Genomic DNA, 9,983 nt, shown 5'->3' on the forward strand with positions numbered 1-9,983 from the left:
ACAAGGTCTTCCATCTACCACCAACCTACTGAAGCGCAGCTCAGAGTATATATTTATTGCATTTTCCTTTTCCAAATGGGCGGTAATTTAGAATGCATAAGATACTGTATTTATGATAGCACAACTTCGCCTTTGTTCACCAGTCTCCCGCTCTTTCACTCAAACCATCCCCTTTTCCTTTGTGTAACAAGCTGTCATATCTGTTCCGCCGCTAGGGACGTTTTCCTTTATGACGTAAAGAATTATCCAGGTATAAATCATTCGTTGTATATGTAGTTCTGTGTGATTGGTAAGGTATTTAGTAAATACAAATTAAACCCAATTTTGTATTGCTGATTCAAATTGTTAGCCAGGGTTCTTGCAGATAACCAAGAATTTACAACTTTCAAATTATGAGACTGAAGTAAAATGACGATTGATATTGATTGCCATTGATGTAAAATATTACTAGGTCTTTAAGAGTTTATTCTGAAGATAACAGCTCTATAAATATTATTTCGTGGTGCCCGACTTTAGTTAATTACATTTACATGATTAGCTAAATCAGGTGATATTAATTACAGAGAAATTATTTTACAGATTAGCACGTTTTAGCAATTAATCTGGCATAGCCAAAGACACGACAACAGAAACAATATAATCCATAAATCCAGATAGCCCACTCCCCTCTCACACTCACTTACTCTCCCCATCACATAGGCGAGGCATGATTTTAGCCATCTTCTTAATGTGCCCTTCTCTGAAGAATACAAAACCATAATACCGTTTTATCACCAAGTGAAGACATGAGCTTTGGGTGGGTTATGATCTAATCACAATCTAATCCACCAAACCTTGCTCCGCATGTATCCTTTCAAACCAAAACTCTGATCCCACCCACTCAACCTCTCATTGCAATGCCAAGCACACACAACACACACATGATATTATCTGAGGTTGTTGTGATGAGTATATTCTCATCTCTTGAGTCCTTAGTCAGCTGAGACACTATCTATTCATCCATTGCCTGGAATGACCCCTGCATTTACCCTCCTCCAAGATAAGCCATGTACTCATCTACTGATTGGGTTAAAACTACAGCACCGGGCAAGGCTCCCTTGTCAAATAGATTTCTGCCTAGATGCCTGATCAGATAAAGGATGAATGGACATGAGGAGTCTGAGAAGTGGACGTAAGGACAGAGTGGAAAATAGAGAAAAAGAGAGGAAAACACATCCAAGTCCAATAATTGTGTATCAGCCTTGACTTTCTCATTAACCATTTGATTTTTCAGCCTCGCTATTAAGTATTTAGAGGAAAGTGGCATTAGAAAACATTATAATTATTATTATGATTGACCCATCCCTTCTCCCCCTCTCTCTGTACTGTAGAGAACACAGAGAGTCAGTCAAACTGATTATTAAATAAAAGAAGAAGAGGAAGAGAGGAGGAGGGGAGGAGACTAGGAGAGAAGGAGAAGAAGAGGAAGAGAGGAGGGGGGAGAGGAGACTAGGAGAGAAGGAGAAGAAGAGGAAGAGAGGAGGGGGGGGGAGGAGACTAGGAGAGAAGGAGAAGAAGAGGAAGAGAGGAGGGGGAGGAGACTAGGAGAGAAGGAGAAGAAGAGGAAGAGAGGAGGGGGGGGGAGACTAGGAGAGAAGGAGAAGAAGAGGAAGAGAGGAGGGGGAGGAGACTGGGAGAGAAGGAGAAGAAGAGGAAGAGAGGAGGAGGGGAGGAGACTAGGAGAGAAGGAGAAGAGGAGGAAGAGAGGAGGGGGAGGAGACTAGGAGAGAAGAAGAGGAAGAGAGGAGGGGGGGAGGAGACTAGGAGAGAAGGAGAAGAAGAGGAAGAGAGGAGGGGGAGGAGACTAGGAGAGAAGGAGAAGAAGAGGAAGAGAGGAGGAGGGGAGGAGACTAGGAGAGAAGGAGAAGAAGAGGAAGAGAGGAGGGGGGGAGGAGACTAGGAGAGAAGGAGAAGAAGAGGAAGAGAGGAGGGGGGGAGGAGACTAGGAGAGAAGGAGAAGAAGAGGAAGAGAGGAGGGGGAGGAGACTAGGAGAGAAGGAGAAGAAGAGGAAGAGAGGAGGGGGAGGAGACTAGGAGAGAAGGAGAAGAAGAGGAAGAGAGGAGGGGGAGGAGACTAGGAGAGAAGGAGAAGAAGAGGAAGAGAGGAGGGGGAGGAGACTAGGAGAGAAGGAGAAGAAGAGGAAGAGGAGAGGAGGGGGAGGAGACTAGGAGAGAAGGAGAAGAAGAGGAAGAGAGGAGGGGGAGGAGACTAGGAGAGAAGGAGAAGAAGAGGAAGAGAGGAGGGGGAGGAGACTAGGAGAGAAGGAGAAGAAGAGGAAGAGAGGAGGGGGAGGAGACTAGGAGAGAAGGAGAAGAAGAGGAAGAGAGGAGGGGGAGGAGACTGGGAGAGAAGGAGAAGAAGAGGAAGAGAGGAGGAGGGGAGGAGACTAGGAGAGAAGGAGAAGAGGAGGAAGAGAGGAGGGGGGGAGGAGACTAGGAGAGAAGAAGAAGAAGAGGAAGAGAGGAGGGGGAGGAGACTAGGAGAGAAGGAGAAGAAGAGGAAGAGAGGAGGAGGGGAGGAGACTAGGAGAGAAGGAGAAGAAGAGGAAGAGAGGAGGGGGAGGAGACTAGGAGAGAAGGAGAAGAAGAGGAAGAGAGGGGGGGGAGAGACTAGGAGAGAAGGAGAAGAAGAAGAGAAGAGAGGAGGGGGAGGAGACTAGGAGAGAAGCAGAAGAAGAGGAAGAGAGGAGGGGGGAGGAGACTAGGAGAGAAGGAGAAGAAGAGGAAGAGAGGAGGGGGGAGGAGACTAGGAGAGAAGGAGAAGAAGAGGAAGAGAGGAGGGGGAGGAGACTAGGAGAGAAGGAGAAGAAGAGGAAGAGAGGAGGGGGAGGAGACTAGGAGAGAAGGAGAAGAAGAGGAAGAGAGGAGGGGGGGAGGAGACTAGGAGAGAAGGAGAAGAAGAGGAAGAGAGGAGGGGGGAGGAGACTAGGAGAGAAGGAGAAGAAGAGAGGAGGAGAAGGGAGGAGGAGAGGAGGTGTGCTGATATCAACATGTCATCAGGCCCCTCATTAACCAACCTCTCCTCTACCTCCTCCTCCTCTCCTCCTCCCCCCTCGTTAAACAACCTCTCCTCTATCTCCACCTCCTCTCCTCCACTCCTCCACTCCTCCTCTCCCCTCATCAAACAACCTCTCTATCTCTACCTCCTCCTCCTCTCCTCTTCTCTACCTCCTCTTATCCTCTCCCCTCATCAAACAACCTCTCCTCTATCTCCACCTCCTCTCCTCTACTCTCATCAAACAACCTCTCCTCTACCTCCTCTACTCTTCTCCTCCTCTCCCCTCATTAACCAACCTCTCCTCTACCTCCTCTACTCTTCTACTCCTCTCCCCTCATCAAACAACCTCTCCTCTATCTCCTCCTCCTCTCCCCTCATCAAACAACCTCTCCTCTATCTCCTCCTCTCCTCTTCTCCTCCTTTCCCCTCGTCAAACAACCTCTCCTCTATCTCCTCCTCTCCTCTTCTCCTCCTCTCCCCTCGTAAAACAACCTCTCCTCTACCTCCACCTCTTTTCTCCATCTTCTTTGTTCTGCCTTTTGGACCAATGTTAATGAATACATAAACTCTTTATACGCAGTCTGAGAAAATACAAATTATAACTCCTATAACACTTTTAATAGAGCAAGGTTTTAATTATCCTCATGTGAACGTACAACTTGTATGTTCAGTTTGTATGTTAGTGTGTTCCACCATTGAAAATGTAACAACCCAATCTGATCACCTACTGGTGCTAAGAACACAAGGAGTCCCATGGCAGTGGAGCACCGGTCATTGAAAGGAAGTTATGAAACCTAAAGGCAAAACAGTGGGCAGCCTTACACCAACAACACAAGAGAAATGATATCATAACAGCATGTTGGATGACATCACAACAACACAACACAAAATGAAGTGGCAGCAAGATGAATGGCACCACGATAATAACATAGAGATGGCATCACAACAACACAGGAAAACATCATCCCAACAAGAGGCAGGATTACAGGCATCCATAAAACAGAACGTCATCTTAACAACGAGCCCAATCTTAATGGTCTTAAAGAACCCAGTCCATATGTACAGTGACGTCCCATTCCCTGATCATGTGTTAGTGAGTTCCCCTGGGCTACGGCGTGCCTGTGTCAGTTTAACACTGGAGCACTGTCAAAATGATCTTTATCATTAAAGCATGGCGCCTCATCAAATATGAATGGGATATTGGTGCCAGGACTGTTTAAACAGAGAGGGCTGTTACAATATTAACACAAGACTCAATATAGAGCTGCTGACATGAACGATGTCAGACTCAGTGTGTACAATACAGGCAGATCTGAGGTGCTTTTCCCTGGTCACAGAGAGGGCAGTGTATTGGGGAGAACAGCCATGCTCATTCTGGTTAACACAATCAATACACTATGGCAGTTATTGTTCTGGACTGAAGCTGAGTCCAGGAGTTTAAAGAGGAAGCTGAGATCCATTTCTTGGAATAGGAGAGAGACGGTGGCAAAAAGGAGAAAGAGAGAGTGGGGAACGGACAGGAAAGAGAGTGAAAAAGACAAGGCAGGGGATCATTTGAAAGTCAAATAGAGAGAAGTGGAGCGAAAGCGTACAACTAAAATAGAGTGAGAGAATCTAGAAGTATTGGGAATGAAGGATGCTGTTTGTGCAATAGACATACTGTATATACAGTTGAAGTCGGATGTTTACATACACTTAGGTTGGACTCATTAAAACTCATTTTTCAACCACTCCACAAATTTCTTGTTAACAAACTATAGTTTTGGCAAGTCGGTTAGGACATCTACGTTATTTACTTTATAGGTGTTTTTTCCAACAATTGTTTACAGACAGATTATTTCACTTATAATTCATTGTATCACAATTCCAGTGGGTCAGACGTTTACATACGTTAATTTGACTGTGCCTTTAAACAGCTTGGAAAATTCCTGAAAATTATATAATGACTTCAGAAGCTTCTGTTAGGCTAATTGACTCATTTGAGTCAATTGGAGGTGTACCTGTGGATGTATTTCAAGGCATACCTTCAACCTCAGTGCCTCTTTGATTGACATGGGAAAATCAAAAGAAATCAGCCAAGACCTCAGACAAAAAATTGAAGGCCTCCACAAGTCTGGTTCATCCTTGGGAGCAATTTCCAAATGCCTGAAGGTACCACGTCCATCTGTACAAACAATAGTACACAAGTATAAACACCATGGGACCACGCAGCCGTCATACCACTCAGGATGAGACGCGTTCTGTCTCCTAGAGATGAACGTACTTTGGTGAGAAAAGTGCAAATCAATCCCAGAACAACAGCAAAGGACCTTGTGAAGATGCTGGAGGAAACAGGTGCAAAAGTATCTATATCCACAGTAAAACAAGTCCTATATCGACATAACCTGAAAGGCCGCTCAGCAAGGAGGAAGCCACTGCTCTAAAACCGCCATAAAAAATCCAGACTAAGGTTTGCAACTGCACATGGAGACAAAGATTGTACTTTTTGGAGAAATGTCCTCTGGTCTGATGAAAGTGTTTGGCCATAATGACCATCGTTATGTTTGGAGGTGAAAGGGGGAGGCTTGCAAGCCGAAGAACACCATCCCAACCATGAAGCACAGGGGTGGCAGCACCATGTTATGGGGGTGCTTTGCTGCAGGAGGGACTGGTGCACTTCACAAAATAGATGGCATCATGAGGGAGGAAAATTATGTGGATATATTGAAGCCACATCTCAAGACATCAGTCAGGAAGTTAATGCTTCTTCACAAGTGCGTCTTCTGAATGGACAATGATCCCAAGCATAATTCCAAAGTTGTGACAAAAATGACTCAAGGACAACAAAGTCGAGGTTTGACCCAAGTTAAACAATTTAAAGGTAATTCTACCAAATACTAACTTTTGACCCACTGGGAATGTGATGAAAGAAATAAAAGCTGAAATAAATCATTTTCTCTACTATTATTCTGACATTTCACATTCTTAAAATAAAGTGGTGATCCTAACTGACATAAGACAGGGAATTTTTATTAGGATTAAAAACTGAGTTTAAATATAGTTGGCTAAGGTGCATGTAAGTTTCCGACTTCAAGTGTATATGGTCCGTACAGACCATTTGGTTTGGCCATGCTGGGTTCCTGTACAGTCGTTACCAGTGGACGCACTGTATTGCTTTAGGGACATTTTATATCCACAGAGAAACAACATAATGGGCCTGTGTCACCTCACTAAACCAGAACAACACAGACAATCAGTGCACACTATCTGACACTGCTATCCTGGACTAGACCATGTGATTATATAATGTTCCTCATAAAAAGTAATGCTGGGACGATACCAGTATCGCAACACTTGTTAGTATAGTGGCAGAGGAACAAAACTAAAAGAGGCTTGAAGTTCTTTAGGCGAACAGCCCTGATGTTGGAAACATACATCATTATGTTGCCATCCAGAGTCACATTCATTTTCCAAGCTATAGTGCAAAATATTTGACATACAGCAGGTTTTTAAAGGACCAAAGCTTTGTGTTTTCATACTTTTGACACGGGTATCATCACAGCCCTAGTAAAAAGTCAGCTCAAAATTCAGTGCTGGTGTACAATGATTGGCTTAAGACTGTACTCATAGAACAATGTCTCTGCTGTGCATATTCGGACAACACCAACCAAAGTATTTTCCTTCATTACAGCCTTGTTTTCCTCATCAATCTATACATAATACCTCATGAAGACAAAGCGAAAACATTTTTGCAAATGTATAAAAAAACTAAAAACTGAAATACCTTCTTTACATAAGTATTCAGACCTTTTGCTATGATAATTGAATTTGAGCTCAGGTGCATCCTGTTTCCATTGATCATCCTTGAGATGTTTCTACAACTTAATTGGATTCCACCTGTGGTAAATTCAATTGATCGGATATGATTTGGAAAGGCACACACCTGTCTATATAAGGTCCCACAGTTGACAGTGCATGTCAGAGCAAAAACCAAGCCATGAGGTTAAAGGAATTGTCTATAGAGCTCCGAGACAGGATTGTGTCGAGGCACAGATCTGGGGAAGGGTACCAAAACATTTCTGCAGTATTGAAGGTCCCCAAGAACACAGTGGCCTCCATCATTCTTAAATGTAAGAAGTTTGGAAGCACCAAGACTCTTCCTAGAGCTGTCCGCCCAGCCAAACTGAGCAATTGAGGGAGAAGGGCCTTGGTCAGGGAGGTGACCAAGAACCCAATGGTCACTTTGACATGGCTCCAGAGTTCCTCTGTAGAGATGGGAGAATCTTCAAGAAAGACAACCATCTCTGCAGTCCTGCATCAACCAGGCCTTTATGGTAGAGTGGTCAGACGGAAGCCACTCCTCAGTAAAAGGCACATGACAGCCATCTTGGAATTTGCCAATAGGCACCTAATGACTCTCAGACCATGATAAACTAGATTCTCTGGTCTGATGAAACCAAGATTGAACTCTTTGGCCTGAATGCCAAGCGTCACATCTTCACGAAACCTGGCACCATCTCTACGGTGAAGCATGGTGGTGGCAACATCATGCTGTGGCTATGTTTTTTAGCAGCAGGGACTGGGAGACTAATCAGGATCGAGGGAAAGATGAACGGAGCAAAGTACCGAGAGATCCTCGATGAAAACCTGCTCCATGGCGCTCAGGACCTCAGACTGGGTTGAAGGTTCACCTTCCAACAGTACAACGACACAAAGCACACAGCCAAGACTTCGGGACAAGTCTTTGAATGTCCTTGAGTGGCCCAGCCAGAGCTCGGACCTGAACCCGATCGAACATCTCTGGAGAGACCTGAAAATAGCTGTGCAGCAACGCTCCCCATCCAACCTGACAGAGCTTGAGAGGATCTGCAGAGAAGAATGGGAGAAACTCTCTAAATACAGGTGTGCCAAGCTTGTAGTGTCATACCCAAGAAGACTCGAGGCTGTTATCGCTGCCAAAGGTGCTTCAACAAAGTACTGAGTAAAGAGTCTGATTACTTATATAAATGTGATATTTCATACATTTGCTCAAAGGTTTTAAAAAAAAAGTTTTTGCTTTGTCATTATGGGGTATTGTGATTGATGTTGACAAATGGAAAAAGTCCATGTGTCTGAATGCTTTCCGAATGCACTGTACATCTGCAACTGTTACAGTAACATTCACTGTGCTGTTTTTGGATTACAAATCTATGGATATTATCTGTGTTGGAGAAGATAAGATTAGAAACAGACTGAAAACCCTGAGGACGACCAAGCTCTAACATAAGACTGGAAACCTCCTGACTTTTGAGAGACAGAGAGGGGTGGGATAGAGAGATGGATGGAGAGAGGGGGGGATAGAGAGATGGACGGAGAGAGGTGGGATAGAGAGATGGATGGAGAGAGGGGGATAGAGAGATGGACGGAGAGAGGGGGTCAGAGAAAGAGAGGGGAAGAGAGAGAGGTGGGAGAGAGGGGGTAGAGAGATGGACGGAGAGAGGGGGATAGAGAGATGGATGGAGAGAGGGGGGGTCAGAGAGAGGGGAGAGAGAGGGTGGGATAGAGAGATGGATGGAGAGAGGGGGATAGAGAGATGGACGGAGAGAGGTGGGATAGAGAGATGGATGGAGAGAGGGGGGTCAGAGAAAGACAGAGGGGAAGAGAGAGAGGTGGGATAGAGAGATGGATGGAGAGAGGGGGGAGAGATGGACGGAGAGAGGTGGGATAGAGAGATGGATGGAGAGAGGGGGTCAGAGAAAGACAGAGGTGAAGAGAGGTGGGATAGAGAGATTGATGGAGAGAGGGGGATCAGAGAAAGACAGAGGTGAAGAGCGAGAGGTGGGATAGAGAGATGGATGGAGAGAGGGGGGATAGAGAGATGGATGGAGAGAGGGGGATAGAGAGATGGACGGAGAGAGGTGGGATAGAGAGATGGATGGAGAGAGGGGGGCAGAGAAAGACAGAGGTGAAGAGAGAGAGGTGGGATAGAGAGATGGATGGAGAGGGGGGGGGGGGTCAGAGAAAGACAGAGGTGAAGAGAGAGAGGTGGGATAGAGAGATGGATGGGGAGAGGGGGGGGCAGAGAAAGACAGAGGGGAAGAGAGAGAGGTGGGATAGAGAGATGGATGGAGGGAGGGGGGCAGAGAAAGACAGAGGGGAAGAGAGAGAGGTGGGATAGAGAGATGGATGGAGAGGGGGGGCAGAGAAAGACAGAGGTGAAGAGAGAGAGGTGGATAGAGAGATGGATGGAGAGAGGGGGATCAGAGAAAGACAGAGGTGAAGAGATGGGATAGAGAGATGGATGAGAGGAGGGGAAAGAGATGGATGGAGAGAGGGGGGATAGAAGATGGATTGAGAGAGTGGGATAGAGAGGTGGATGGAGAGAGGGGGTCAGAAAAAAGGGGAAGAGAAGAGGTGGGATAGAGAGATGGATGGAGAGAGGGGGTAGAGAGATGGATGGAGAAGGGGGTTCAGAGAAAGGAGGGGAAGAGAGAGAGGTGGGATAGAGAGATGGATGGAGAGAGGGGAGAAAGACAGAGGGGAAGAGAGAGAGGTGGGATAGAGATGGATGGAGGGAGGGGGCAGAGAAAAACAGAGGGGAAGAGAGAGAGCTGGGATAGAGAGATGGATGGAGAGGGGGGGGTCAGAGAAAGACAGAGGTGAAGAGAAGAGGTCGGATAGAGAGATGGATGGAGAGAGGGGGGGCAGAGAAAGACAGAGGGGAAGAGAGAGAGGTGGGAGAGATGGATGGAGAAAGAGGGAGAGAAAGACGGAAATAAAGATGGAGAGAGAGAGGGAGAAGGAGAAAAAGAGAGAGAAGACACTGAAGACATTGGAGAGTCACATCAGCAATACCTATTACAGCTCAGGGGCTCATTTCCTAATCAAAGCTCTAATGAAGACTAATGCACACCCTCTCTGTGTGTGTGTGTGTGTGCTACATTCTGTTTTAATTGTCAACTATGGGCATAATATCTTTGCAACATTG

The sequence above is a fragment of the Oncorhynchus tshawytscha genome, linkage group LG08 (assembly GCF_018296145.1).
Source record: "Oncorhynchus tshawytscha isolate Ot180627B linkage group LG08, Otsh_v2.0, whole genome shotgun sequence".
Classification (NCBI taxonomy): domain Eukaryota; kingdom Metazoa; phylum Chordata; class Actinopteri; order Salmoniformes; family Salmonidae; genus Oncorhynchus; species Oncorhynchus tshawytscha.